This window comes from Ornithodoros turicata, chromosome 3 (genome assembly GCF_037126465.1).
Source record: "Ornithodoros turicata isolate Travis chromosome 3, ASM3712646v1, whole genome shotgun sequence".
Classification (NCBI taxonomy): Eukaryota; Metazoa; Arthropoda; class Arachnida; order Ixodida; family Argasidae; genus Ornithodoros; species Ornithodoros turicata.
Genome location: NC_088203.1, coordinates 55,204,864 through 55,216,968, shown reverse-complemented (window position 1 = coordinate 55,216,968; position 12,105 = coordinate 55,204,864). Strand labels below are relative to the sequence as shown.

Genomic DNA, 12,105 nt, shown 5'->3' with positions numbered 1-12,105 from the left:
TCTGTGAATGTTTGATTGAAGAATAGCCCAGAATTCATGTTAACATTGTCTACTTTTATTAATTCACTGTCTGTGTTTTGAGAGCTAAGAAAAATTGGAACTATTTATTTGTCACTACTACACACTGGATAGTGGTACTGGATTGGCACGTAAGCTAAAATACCTGCATTCTACAGTACTTGTGTTGCACTTGGTGCATTACTGTGCGCAATGCCACATTCATTACATTTTTAGTGGGTCGTGTGCACACTGCATGCATGCTGTTCACAGGGCAAAAATACCTGAGCAGTGCTGTGTAGCCTTTTTATTCCAAATCCATAATCTTACTGTGAAGTCATAGTATGTAGAAGAGCAATATCCAAGTATCCTGCGATTGAGATTCACAACAGAAAGAAGACTGTTTAGAGCATCTAAACTTTAACGAGACGAGACTTTCGTGCAGAAGGCTGCACTTGTTTGGGTCTAACATGAAGTTACAAAATTCCAGAATATATAAGACATGTTGTAAGGAAGAGAGCAAGGGTTGGTACAAACATAGAAATAAATATAGAAACATATATCATAAAATAAGGGGGTACAACTCCATCAGTTTCAAGCCGGCAAGAAACGAGTTGACAAGACACTGTAGCACTGTTTCCCTGAATGTGTTGTCCGTGAATGCCTTTTGTGCCAAATACTGACCTGGCCACCGTGGTCATTCATGTAGTATGCTACATAGCTCGTCCCTTGTCTATTTGAAACTGATGGAGTCGTACCCCCTTTTTATTTTATTATATGTGTTTGTATTTTTATTTGTATGTTTGCACCAACCCTCACTCTCTACCTTACAACATGTCTTATATACCTGGAATTTTGTAACTTGATGTTAGACCTGAAGAAGTGCAGCCTTCTGTGTAAAAGTCTCGTCTCATTAAAATTTAGATGCTCTCAAACGTCTTCTTTCTGTTGTGCAAAATCGTTATAGAGTAAACATGACTATCCATTTTTGTCATTAATTTTTTTTTTCTGCACTGGTGAGCAACCCTAAGGACACGTGCAAGAAAGGGAGTCTCTTTGGGACGACAAACCCTCATCACCTCATGAGGATTCAGTGGTTGATGAATGGTCCATCTTCTCAGGCACATCGAAACTTCAACAAAATAATTCATGACAAAGCCAGACAGTGGACCAGGGATTGAACATGGACCCTCCTGCTACCAGTCAGGGATGTTACTTTTCAGGGACCCATTGACTTTGTCCCGAGGTGGAGATCGCCACAGCTCATTTGAGTATCTGTTAATGTTGCGGCTTGTGTCGTGTTTTTCTGTTTGTGTGTTCCAGACTCAGAACAGGGCAAGTACATTTCATTTAGACATGTCGACCAGGAGGCGGTGTTTTTCAACACTACTTAGCAGTGGCGTTCTTGCACTACTGCTGTGGCCATTAAGCGTGTATGGAAAGCCGCAAATTATATTCACTGTAATTTTATTCTGTGCTATGTAAACCTGTTCAAGTTCTGTCAAAGGAGCGTGTAATGCCATGCAGTAATATAGCCATGCATAATAGCCATGCAGTAATATGGTCACAAGAGTGAGCATATTCTTATCGGGGACAACGTTTTCTACTTTTTATTGTTTCGTTTCTCTCCCACTTCTACCTGTGTAGCAGACGGCATTTCTCTAAATCAATCAGCAGTCTGTAATGTAAATAACAAGGCTACCCAAGCAGCTAGTTGCCTGCATTGCCACTGTTGCGCACGGCCAAGGTTTTTTAAATCTAATTCTGCAATATTTATGCACCTTGTCAAATGAATCACTATACATAGCGTATTTTAATAGGCATGTTAATGGCTTTGTTTAGAAAAGGGAAGTGAGTGCAGTGCTTTCTGTGCCTCTTTAAAAGACTTTCACGATACTTTCGGTGATGCACCTTGTATGAACAGATGCTGCATTAAGTGGTGAAGACCACTTATAGTCACCCTGTACAGAGGACAGTGCTGGACGCTGCCAGCTTAACCGTAATGGGGAAGGATAAATAGAGAGCGGGAATGACTACAACTGAATATTTCAGCATCATGTACAGTTACTGCTATACAGCACCAAGGAGAGAGTCGAACCGAACCCGAACCGAAAATCGTTATTAACCATTATTTTTGGCCGAACCGGAACTGAACCGAACCGAAAGAGTCGACGCCATCTTGGAGCTGAACCAGAACTAAACCGGTAGAGAAATACCGGTTTCCTGTTAAAATAACGGTTCACACAAAATAAAGTGCGAAACTTTGGATGTTGTGCATCAACACAAAAACTATTTTTCATATTTTTTTCTTCATTTATTAGCGCCGTAGACATCCTCTTGCTTGCCGAAAAAGTCGTGCCCTCCCAACAATGATTTGGATCTTCTCGAGTCACGAAATAGCAACAGATAGTAGCTTAAAACTGCTAGGACTACTAACGTCTATGACATACACATAAATAGAGTTAAGAATTAGGGATCAACAAGAAATGAGGGACAGTTTCAGGTAGTAGTCAATAAGTGACATATTATAATAATATACTAATCAGAGTCAGCTATACACAGGGTATCCACCCTAGCAGCAGAAATGATCGCTGGTACACAGCACCGTCAATGGAAAACTGACACTCTCCTATGACGTTTGCGTCAGAAACAGGCACTGCACTTCAGGATCACTCCGTTTGTAACACAAACCTGTCAGTTTTTCTTTGACAGCGCTATGACTTCGAAATCATCTCTACCGTTATCGCAGGCATCCTGATAAACGCGAATACGCAGACCAACCGACGTATATGTCGTCACGGGATAACTTCGCCAATAATCCTGGCGGTTACCGTGGTACAGGGAGCATCTCAATTAAGTCTACTGAGGGACGCTCGCATATTTTCTGTGGTAGGTAGTCCTCTGGGACTACCCAAATCCCAGAGCAAGAGGGTTAGCACGCCCCTCCCTCTCCTTTGCCACCGTCATCTCTCCGCTCCCTCTTTCACCCTCCCCCTTCTTCCTTCCCTGGGTGCACCGAGCCGCCACTTCAGAGCAGGCTGACCGCACCTTCCCCCTACATTACCTCCCCCCCGTATATGTCGTCGGCTGTGCGACCTTCGGTCTTTCAAATATTCTCCCCTTCATTTTTCTTTTTCTTCTTCTGTTCTCTTGTACGTAGCGCATTGCGAAAGCAAACTACCTGAGCTCAGCTCTAGCACGTATTCGTGTGTACAACGCTGCAGCATAATTCCCAACGTGTGCGCGTGTGAACTTACATAAGCCCCTTATACGCTAGCCACACTGCAAACTTAATGAAACGGGATGCCGGTAAGTTCACGTCCTCACCAACTATCATCTTGCGTGGCGTCGTTCTCTCCTGGCTTGTTGAAAGCAGGGGCGTGTTGAAAAAACGGTGTCATTCGGGATGAAGGTTGGTCAGGAGGTGAAGTTACCGTCATTTCGTTTATTTAGTTTGCCCGGGCATGCCTAGAGTACTAGAAAGTAAAGCACCAGCCACACTCATGCTGGTCAGAATGAAAAGAACATGCCAAGTTGGCTTTCTTTGTGGATTTAAAATAAAAGAAGCAAAAACGACCATACTGACACCGTATCTAAAAATCGCCAGTGGGTCTAAAATGAGTCGAACTGTCTCTCTGCACTTGCTTTGTCTTTGTTCCACAGACACTTCACTCTAACGCCGAGCACATCGGCGGTCAATGCTGACACAATAACGTGCCCTTTAGTACACGTAATGTCCCAGAGCTCACGATCGCACCATTCCAATCCAATTACATACCATGAAGCGTCGTTATCTGATTAACGTGCAATCGCGGTTCTGACTGGTAACGAATAATTTCAATTACTTAAATGACTTAGGCCAAGGTAGGAGGCTTGGTTGACCGCTATTCCTGGTGAGATTCTGCGAAAAATCCGGTGGGTGAGTTAGGTTCCGCGACCTGAGCTACGTGTGGGGAAAGTCAAACCAAATGAGTAATTCATGGCTATGCTCCTCTTGTGACCACTACCGTCTTTCATATCGCACAAACTCTTGCAAAATCCTGAACGACTACTGACGCTTTCCTGCCCACTTCAAGCACCGTAACACACACACAGAAGCTTGTTTTCACCTGCCTGTTGTGCTTCATTCGCACCTGTTGCCCCTGAACCGGTTCGGGAACTGAACCGTTTGGAAAGAACCGGTTTGAACCATTATAATTGCTTTCTGGAGCTGAACCGGAAACGAACCCTTATCGCCGAACCTAAACCCGAACCGGACCGTTAAACGTTTCGGTTCGACTCTCTGGCACCAAGAATGGTTTAATGTAAATGTTCTATTAATTTAATGAATAAATTAGCAGAGCGATCTTCTTGCTACACTGCAGCATGCTGCTTGGAGTGGATTGTAAGTCCTGGGCAGACTTCACAGGAAAGCTATGCCATCATTTGTACAAACTGTGCATGAAAAACTTATCTTATCCAGAGAACCACAGGAACTCGTTTCCTTCCTGAAGTTACTTAAAGAGAAACCTTGCAAGAATCAGAAAAAAGTTAGGTGAACGTCATAGCGGACACCAGAAAATCTCTTCATACCGAATTCGGCCTTTCTTGTTCATTTTGTGCAAGTAATTACACTGTGACTGATGACAATGAAAAACCCACACAGGAATTTGAAGAGGTGAAATCTGAGCTCCCCACTGCGGTAGTTCATCTGGAGGAGGATACCGTGACATCACCCACTTCGTGACTGCAGCAGCGTCTCCTTCAAGTCCTGCACTCTCCCTTGCATTTGGAACAAAAAAAAGGGAATCTCGCTGTCACCTTGGTGTAGCGAGATCTCTTGCCGGAACCACTTGTGAAATCCGTTCCATTACTGTGTCAATTTCAAGAGGATGAAAACTAAAATGCTTTAGAAAAAGTCCATGTTGTTTGCATCAAAACTCAAGCAGCACAAAAGAAGCAGCATCAGGAAAAGGCTCCCGGTGACGCGAGCCCAGTGTTACATTGCAAAACTTTTAGCCTTCAGAGAGGCGGCGCGCCCACAACATAATGGGTTCATTATAACAAAATCTGTAGTTATATAGGGCGATATGTTGTACACATGCTCCTGATAGACGAAAGGTGACAGATATGCCACAACCTTTGTAGTGATTTTGTGGTGGAGTCCCACTTTTAGTAGTGCCTAGGCAATTGGACTGCGCACACCCACATTGATATTATTATACAAAGCTGAGATTGAACACAAACGCAGTGTAGTGAGAACCCTGCTTCAACGCTGTGAAGATTTCGCCTCTTGCCCGGAACAACGTACGTCCGAGGAGATGATAATCAAGGAGTCACTCATGAAACGAGGATACCCGCTACGTTTCTTTGAGAACACACGAAAACGCATGCACGAACCCAGGACCCGAAGGAAAGACGATTTCCGACACGGCATCGTCACCATCCCATACGTCAAAGGTGTATCAGAATCCATTCGGCGAGCCCTCCTCCCGTTAAAAATCAAGACTGCATTCAAGCCCTGCCTGAAACTTCGTTCACTGATTTCTAAGCCAAAAGACCATATTCCCCCTGAGTCCCAGACGGGTGTTGTGTATAAAGTACAGTGTCTCGGTTGCGAGGTGTCCTACATTGGAGAGACGGGCCGCAAGCGCAGTACAAGACTAAAAGAGCACGAACGAGATGTCCGCAACTCAACAAACGCAACGCGATCTAAGACAGAGCTCACCGAACATTGTTGGAACACAGATCACTCTTTTGACTACGCGAATGCTGTGACCTTAGCTAGGGAACAAAGGTGGGGCCCCAGGAAACTGCTTGAGTCATGGCACCTGCGAGGAGAACCTTCAGTGTGTAATACCAATCGCGGCCCCCTCCCCGAAGTGTTCGCCGACCTGGTTAAGTAATCCGCTGGTTGCGGTCGCCTCTCATTTTGCTTTCACTGATGATGTCCCCTGCATGGGAGACGAAACGTCTGCATTAAAATTGTTATTTGTTGCGTCAAGCCGGTGTGCAATTTCGTTGTTTTCTATTATTATACTTCATTCAACTCCTGGTTACCGCCCTACTCGATTCCGAGAGCAGTTGTCCCCTCTTCACAATAGAAAAATACTGTGGAGTGATTTTGTTGGACGGCCGTGATGCAGTCAAAACGTGTCGTAACTATGGAGGTTTTCGAGGTATGTTATATTACGCTAGGAGCTATTTTAGGTCCCGAATATGTTGAACAGTTATTCAGCATAGGCTGCAACCAAATGCTGCATTGGAGTGGGCACATTTGAATGCAGATTTCAATTTCAACTTTAACGCTGAAAGCGCACATGTAGCAAAACAGAGATGCCTAAAACAGCAATCTGAGCATTAGAACATCTCTTTATGAAGCCTGTTCGCGATTATACATACGTAACCTTGCTTACAGTTTAATTTGACACTCACGCGACACTGCAAAGTCCCCTTCACCCAGTCATCTCAAAGACAGAAAGTACACTGTCACTCAAGTCATTCACTGTCAAGTTTAATTTCGCATGTCCTCTTTCATTAGGAGTGCTGGCAAAGAGTATCAACGGTCTCGCGTTTCACCGAAGCATAAAGTTTGGACCACAACCTGGTTTACGGGAGACAACACGGAACACGCGCAATATCCTACAAGGGTTGTGGCAGCTTGACATGTATCCAAATTGCATTATCAGAAACTAGGATGTATCGCTCACAGTTATCACATGTCTGCAACACAAGTATGAGATACTACACCTTTTACACCACCACTTCAGCGCACAAAACTTCGCGCACAAGCACAAAGACGCCATGAACAGCACGAGGTTTGTATTGGATTTGGATAGTGGCTGGATTGTAACCAAAATCACATCCAAAAAACCTCTGCCCTCTGCTACACTGTTGCCTGCTTCAAGTCGTGTTCGTTTTCGTAGTTTTCGTACTTTCTCTTTCGCAATTTTCTAGCTTTTCCTGTCTTCTTCAAAGCATTGATTTGTAAGAACGTAGCAACACAAAGTAAATATGTAGGTCTTATTAAAATAAGATGCGGCATGTTTATGGATTTTAAAACAAGCTTTAAAGGGACGGTGTCCCCTGCCCCTCTCATAAAGTGTACCATTCGATTGCCCTTTGTTGAAAGTGAAATACTGCAAATTTTCCCGACAAAGCACGTCACGCTTATTAAATAGCCGAATTAATGATAAAGATTGCAGAGCATACCGCGATCTGTGTTGGCAACAATAAGAAAGACTACGTCGCCCTGCGGGAAAGTTGTGATTGGATACTGAAATCGTCTGTTTTTGCGCGCGCTAATGCACCTGCGTGTGCAGACGACTTTCAGAAGTGACTGGAACAGCGGCAACTCTCGTATATTTTTCAGTTCTCAGGCGAAAACCGCACATTCTAATTAAGGAGTGGCCCACATGGTGGTTTAGAACAACTATGTTGGTCCTCAGAGACAAGTTAAAAGTGCTGAACAACCCCAGCCCCATCACAAATCTGAAGTTGCCGGCCATCGGCGCGTGCGTCGCATTACAGCTTCGACCAAAAATATATTACGCGCGCTCCCATTACATTCTCCGTTGCACACTGCTCCTGTCTGGAAATAAAGTGTCGCTGACGGCGTACATGGAGAAGGAGTTCGTGCTTATTTAAATACCGCATTAAATACTCGCAGAAAGAAAACACGTGACTTAGCTTCGAAGTATGCGACTGTACAGTTAATGCGCGGGCAACATTCTCCGCCCGCGAAGGTATATGTCTGAGTGCCCCCATTTCGAGAGCAATGGGGATGACTCAACCCAATTGAGGTCCTTCTACAAGTTCCAATCGCAAAGGCAACGGTGACATACCCGCAGGCCGACGCAGGCCGGTGACGTTTTTGTCATGTGTGACGTTGCATGAGATTGGAGCGCAATTTCGTCGTGTGCTATTACGGCCCATTTCGACAAAATTCTCGAAGACGACTTGGTTATTCCGAATGAAACTTTGACGGTTGTATGTGTACAGCACTCGTGAAGACAGTTTCGGCATGGTTTTGGAATCGCCGCGGCTGTACGAGACCGTCCCTTTAAGCAACAAGAAACCGCTTTGGGCGATGGGTTCAAAATTATGCGTTTGCAGACTACTGACACTGGCAGACTGACAAGTGTTCCAGAAATCGCAAAAATTGAGAAACCATTACCTTCTTATAACGACCAACGACAGCATCGCGAGCCTATGTAGTTCAGCTGACGTCGAAGTATGAGAGCGTTCGACGCCTTTGCCCCGCGAAATCACGAAAAACATCACGTTGACAATTTACCGAACAGACCAATGGGTATGCTCATGGTCCGCTCATAGCCACAGTTGCTTCGCGACTCGGCGTAACGAGAGGGGGGAAAGGGGAACCGTGCTCGCTCCACTTGGAGCTTGGATAACTTGTGAACGTTGTGCACCCTTTATTCATAAGTCTGCATGTTGTTGTTTGGTGTGTATGTGTTTCTTTTTCAGGTGTAATGACAACAATATGAACCTCTGAGCACCCACAAAGTCCGCAGCGTCCGTCTCCAGGAGTGAGGTGGTTGCACGCTTTGCCCCCTTCGAACCACTTTCCCCTCCTAAGAACACAAATGGTCCCCAGGACATCCTCACAGTGTCATCGTGTCCTCGTCCTTCGATATGTATTCCCAGAGTGTCGTGAGGATGACACTCACGGATTGTCCGTGAAGAGTCATTCAGGTACATCCTGTGTCAGTCCCGGTAGGTAGCTCTCGGGATGAGAAGTGCACCTTGTTCAAGTTTCCTGCTAATTTTCTGCAAATATTGAGTGACGCATTTTTTTTTTTTTTTTGCTTTCTGGGCCGATCCCAGGGGCTGAATGACATTCGTCAGAAGAGAGGACGGTCCTACGTAAAATTTCTTTCCCTCCAAAAAGGTGTCTGTCAATTACACCTGGAGCATTTGCCGCGGAAAGACAGAAAAGAGCGATTCTGTAGCACTGCTTTTGACTTTTGAAGGTCCTACCCGAATGTCTCAAACCAAAAGGAGTAGGAAACATAGACTTCGCTTTGCTTGAGAGTTGACACTTCAAGCAGTTCGTCGCTTGAGTATTATGCGTTTGCTAAATGTAAGTACACTTCAATAGCTCAGCCTTCGTTCTGGGTCGGAGACGAGCTGTACTCTCCAACCTACGGAGGGCTGCATAGCAAACAATATACAGTGTCTGATTTTTCTTTGGAAGGGAATTTCAGTACCTTTGGAGGTGGGTTTCTTGGTCTTTGTGCTCCAGGCAAGACTTTTCCTTTTTTTTTTCTTTTTTTGCCTTCTAGATTCCTGTCTTTTTAAGGCTATGGTCTCACTCCCCCTCTTAAAAAGACGCAACTTTGTACCAGCCCTGTAGCTCTAATTTTCGTCTGTTGGTGGTGAAACTGGTGCCATTCGTAAGGTATGATTCTTGACTGGGGGGACCGCTTCCGATTTTCGACCAGGCATACGGTTGCGGCGCCATAAGGCCCGGAACATGACAATATCTCCGATTATGGGTGGTCTTTGTACGAATGTGGCGCAAAAGGGAGAGCAGATAGCGGCGCACAATTTGTAGCATTGTGTTGTTCTATGATACGTGGAGGGTGGACCGTCTCGCTCTTACCGGAATATGACGCCGATAATCGGGAAGCGCCTTCAGAAAAACATGAAAAAATGCCTTCTTTGGCCTTCCGTTTCGAGCTGTTCTATGGTCCCCACGCAAGCCTAAAAGTGGTAGTGGATGGGCAATTATGCGCAAAACAATTGCTGGAAATTTGAGCATGATTGGAAGAGCACAGCGCAGGTTATTACGTTCCGAAGCCATTCCAAAACATTTCGACCAAACCGAAACTATACAAGATTTCCCGATGGCCACATCGTGGCGGAGCATGTAACTACCGTGTGATCAACTTAGTCAGTTAGTTCCAGTACCTAAACCCTTTTAAAGGGACGGTCTCGTACCCCCTGCTTCTTTCATAAAGTGTACCATTCGATTGCCCTTTGTTGAAAATGAAATACTGCTAATTTACCCGACAAAACACGCCACAGTTATTAAATAACCGAATTAAATTGATAAAGATTGCAGAGCATGCCGCGATCTGTGATGGCAACAATAAGAACGGCCACGTCGCCCTGCGGGTAAGACCGTGATAGGATACAGAAATCGTCTGCTTTTGCGCGCGCAGTGCATCGGCGTGAGCAGACGACTTTCAGAAGTTACTGGGCACCGCGGCAACTCTCGTACATTTTCTTTCAGTTCTCAGGTGAAAAACGCGCATTCTATGTAGTGGCAAGCAAGCAGGTTCAGAACAACTATGTTAATCCTCAAATACTAGTTAAAAGTCGCAGTCATCCACAGCCATTCACAAGCGCGCGCGGTCGCGTTACAGCTCCGACCAAAAATATATTACGCGCGCTTCCATTACACTCCCCGTTGTACACTGATCATGCTTCGAAATGAAGTGTCGCTGACGACGTACATGGAGAAGGAGTACGTGTTTATTTAAAAACCGCATTAAATACTCGCGGAAAGAAAACACGTGACTTAGCTTCCACGTATCCGATTGTGCGCCACATTATGGGAGACCCCACAGTCAATGCTCGGACTACATTCTCCGCTCGCGGAGGTATATGCCTGAGTGTCCCCATTTCGAAAGCAAAGGGGATTACTCAACCCAAGGTGCTTCTGCAAGTTACAAGTACCATGATAACGACGACGCACCCGCAGGCCGACGTCATACGTGACGTATGCATGAGACATGGAGGAAGGAAGAAAAGGAGGCGCCCTGAAGCATTTTCGAGCAAGGAGAGGAGCGTAGTGGAAGTGACGTAAATATAGGGGAGCAGTTTTAGCTTTGCAGCTATCACGTGACGTCGAACAACCAATGAGAAGGCTTTACACACGACACTTTGGGGGCCACTTTGGTACGCTATAGGTACATGCATCCAAGAATTCCGAAACAACTTTGGAAACAACGATGTTCTGCTCCCAGAAGATTGTAACAACCAGCACCTATTAGCATGACATCGTTTCGAGGGTGATTTGGAGCCGCGCCTAAATATGTACTAACAGTCCGATTAGGATGCAAGTCCTGCAAACAATCCGAAATCGATCGCATAGAAAGAGGGGCAGGGACCCATCATTTCTCGAAGGTAATCATTCATTAGTGCGCTGCTATCCTGATGGTGTACCACATTGGGTATGTGCCCCTTCTATGTACATAGGTATTGATGTGACACATGGTGACATGTGACACAGAAGCATTACAAAACATAGCTAACGACCTTACCCGGAGGAATGGTTTGCTTCTCTGACCTCTTTGTGAAGAATAGCGCTTCATATAAGTTAGCTGTCATTCAAAAGAAAAGAACACATTTTTCAAACAAATTTTTAGTTCAGATTGGAGAAATTGCACAAATATAAACATACAGAAGAAATCCAACACGTTCATTAGTCTCCGCTTATTGCTCATTCTAATGGATTTTGTTATTTGTACGTTGGATGATATACATATATACATTGCATATACTCTACTGCTGTATGCGTTGTCTGAACTCTATGCTGCTAAGCAAAGGAGAATAAAGCACTTTTTACTGTCCTTTGAACTGGGTTAGCTTTGTAAATTTTTGACGAACTCTGTTGATGTGAATGTTTGTAAGTCAAACGTCGCCATGCCAGTACTGGACAGCTGTTTCGGCCTTCTTGGGCCTCATGAGGCCCAAGAAGGCCGAAACAGCTGTCCAGTACTGGCATGGCGACGTTTGACTTACAAACATATGCTATACGTGCAGCCAAAGAGCTCCTGCTAATTTTTTTCTCCCTTATCTGTTGATGTGAAGTTTTTCGTTTATCTCTCTGGATGCGTGGTGCAACCGCGTCTTCAAGTACTTGTTTGCAATGGCTTTTACTAGATGAATATAATGATTTTCCAAGGGGCTGTTGTCAAACATGTGATCATTTGCACTTTCGAATAGTCTGCGATGAAGGCATTCATGGAGTACCTCCCCAGACAACCATCAACGTCCCCAGGACATCCCAGTTTAGTCATAACGTCCAGATCCATGATAGATGTCCACTGAACATCCTCTGGATGTCCCAAAATATCCATAAATATCCTGGATTTATCCAGT

The 12,105-nt window shown here is 44.9% G+C and overlaps 1 long non-coding RNA gene across 2 annotated transcripts in view; it reads right to left on the bottom strand.

Annotated features, from left to right (window-relative positions):
* The window catches only part of LOC135388484 (uncharacterized), a 33,432-nt gene extending 26,620 nt beyond the window's left edge, over nucleotides 1-6,812 (bottom strand). The window contains exon 1 of one of the 2 annotated variants that reach the window (XR_010421412.1): nucleotides 6,727-6,812. This is a non-coding gene — a long non-coding RNA (uncharacterized LOC135388484). The remainder of the gene's footprint in view (nucleotides 1-6,726) is intronic. The other variant, XR_010421411.1, reaches the window with a different exon arrangement.
* Nucleotides 6,813-12,105: the final 5,293 nt, after the last annotated feature.